Consider the following 2,998-nt stretch of genomic DNA (forward strand, 5'->3'; position numbering starts at 1 on the left):
GTAAAGACGCTATGCAGCGTGGGAGACGTAGTTTCACTGGTCATTGCCTTAAAAGGTAACAGCAGTGGTTGTATTGCCTACTGAGGTCGAATCACATCTCGTTTAATTTAAAAGAAAGAAACAATTGTTCAGTACAACAAAAAACAGAAGTCAGACATATTATATAATATAAAATAATATGTTTACTCATGTGTAGTAATCTCAATGTGAAAGTGGTACAAGGTAAAGCACATAAATACATTTGCATCTCATTTGGTTTTGCAGGTCACAGTCTGCCATTTGCACTCGTCAGTCTTTCTTTTTCTAATGTTGAATTTGTATCTTCCTTCTAGCTGCTTTCTAGACATAGCACTTACATGGACAGACACACACAAAGAGACACACGGAAACCACTCCCCAGTTCTAGTGAGAATATGTGTGTTGTCCTTAGTTATATTCTGTTTATTCTTAAATGGCAGTGGGACCTCATCTTCCTATTTTGAATCTGCAAAAGTAGTTTTCATCTTCAAGTATTTGCAACAAAATGGTGTAAACATAACTGTAACATTTCTTTTGTGTGGTTTACACAGGGCTAACATCAATTATGGCAAATGGACGTTTGGCTGTAAAGATTTACTTTTGCTAACACCACGCCAATGACTGCGGCTTTTTCTGTGATCAGGAAAATGTGAGTGATGAACTGGTGTTGTTTTTGTATGTAGCCTTTCAACTGTCTCCTCAGAGGTTTCTCTTGCAGGTAGAGATGTCATGTAAACATGTTTCCTATAGGTGCTATTTAGGAATATGTTCCTGTGTGAATCTGGTTTGGGGTGCGTCCTAATTGACTCCTAATTGACTCCTAATTGAATCTGGTTTGGGGAGCATCCTAATTCCTAAAAGTTGTGCACACTACTCTGCCTATATGAGTTTTCCACCTCTATCATTTAACATTACAAACAAGAGACATGTTCCAAAGTGGCTATATTGTTTTACTCATCAGAAAATGATTGAATGAATTTTGATTATTTTAAGTTTCAGTGTTGTATCAATTTCAATTCTTCCAAACTGAAAAAGAGATAAAAGACTTAAGATAATTGTCCTGAAACTGGATGTTTGAATCATCGGTTAATCCTTGACAATTTCACTGACTTTACTATGATGAGACAAGCACACAATGTGACCACAGGGGGGCACTACACTACTGGAATATCTTTTTACAACTCAGTTCCAACCAAACATTTCACACCAAATGTTTATTGAACACACACAGTGCACTGGTTTCTAGTACAAACATTTAAACAAGAATATACAACACACAGATAAAATCCTTTCTCAAGAAAATCCTCACTAACAAAAGCTCTTTTGTGGATGTTGAGATTTATGCTTGTGCTTATAAAACAAAAAATACATTCAAAATGAATTTTCATCAATGCTCGTATCACACAGAGAGAAGAGACTGATCAGTTATGTTCTCCAGAAGGAATCGCTCTCATTCCCTTTTGGGGATCAAAGAACTCTAGCGTACTGTAACTTTACAACTTATATATCACTTGAAAATACTTAGATGTCGTTATTAGAACCCAACTGATACAGGCATGTGACACTGATTGCCATGAGGGAATATAAAGATAGATTTGATATAATCAATAGATCAAAAGAAAGGGATTTGAAAGGAGTCACTCATTATGATGAACTAACAAATTATCCAAATATGGAGTGTGTGATTCCAGAAAGCAAGATGGCATTTCAGAGTCAATGGAGTAACGTGTAACACAACATCATAAGTGCAGCCATGCCACCTTTTACACAGACATCTATTTGGTTCTGTGACCACTTCTGCTGCTGGCATAAAGGGAGAACATCTCTCTGGAGATTTTTAGCATCTTTAGTTGTTGCATGCCCACCTGCATTAAAACTGCAGCCGTTCTCATTCTTATTGAATCGGGGATAAGATTTATTCAATGGTGAATGGCACCAATGGGGGGGTCTTCCAAAACGATGCTGTGTTGTGCTGGAAACAAGTTAAATCTGCTCTAACTTCTTCTGCAACACAATGCACTTTGTGGGGCGAAGCGATGCGATGGCCAATCACGTACCAGAGATGAACACAGCAAGAGAATCTTGTTTACAACAAAAATATAAACATAGAGGAGAAAACATTGATTGTATATAAAAAGTGAACGCAGATTTTGGCCCTGAAAAATTAATGTGGAAGAGCTTAAAAGCGCAATACCACGGAGAGCCAACAGGCGCAGGGCTGGCTCCTAGAAATCTCTGGCTACATAGACTGCCATATATAAAAAAGCAAGCATTAACACTCAAACTGATCACATGGACCCATGCATGATCTGCACCAGCGTTTCCTCTCTGGTGGCAACCAGCCTGTTAATAATGTTGAGCATTTAGCAACTAAAAGCCTGACAGTGTTCTCAGGCGTCGGTGAAGACTAAACCAAAGCTATATGGAGAATGATTGCTTGATTGACATGCTTGTAAACTTCATGAAGATGATCATTTGTGTCTGTTGGATCAACACTTCACCATAAGAACCTTGTAAGAAGATAATAAGTCAGTTCTGTTCTTCGGCTTCGATCAAATCAATGTCTGTATATAAAGATGGACGACACGACTCAACTTCCTCCCACTGAACAAAAACAAAGCCATTATTTCCAGGACACAGGTGCTGCCATCTTGCACAGGTGATGTAGTTTGGAGCCAGAGTCTGTGCCGTGTGATCGAGGAGTGAAGCCATAACCAATTTCAATCGCGATGTCACACCCACCTTTTATAGCATCAAATACCTTATTAAAATCTAACCATTTTCCATTTCATGTGTACTTAAATTTTTTAGTTTGGCATCTGTTAACATGGAGGACGTGGGATTTAGGGCCTCTACTGCAGCCAGCCACCAGGGGGCGATCCAGATGTTTTGGCCTCACTATTTCCGAGATGTCATGTCTTCACAATAATTGAGCCAAATGAATCAATTAATGCAGCTTTCAAAAGAAATCTGATAATAA

This window comes from Hippoglossus hippoglossus, chromosome 16, assembly GCF_009819705.1.
Source record: "Hippoglossus hippoglossus isolate fHipHip1 chromosome 16, fHipHip1.pri, whole genome shotgun sequence".
Classification (NCBI taxonomy): domain Eukaryota; kingdom Metazoa; phylum Chordata; class Actinopteri; order Pleuronectiformes; family Pleuronectidae; genus Hippoglossus; species Hippoglossus hippoglossus.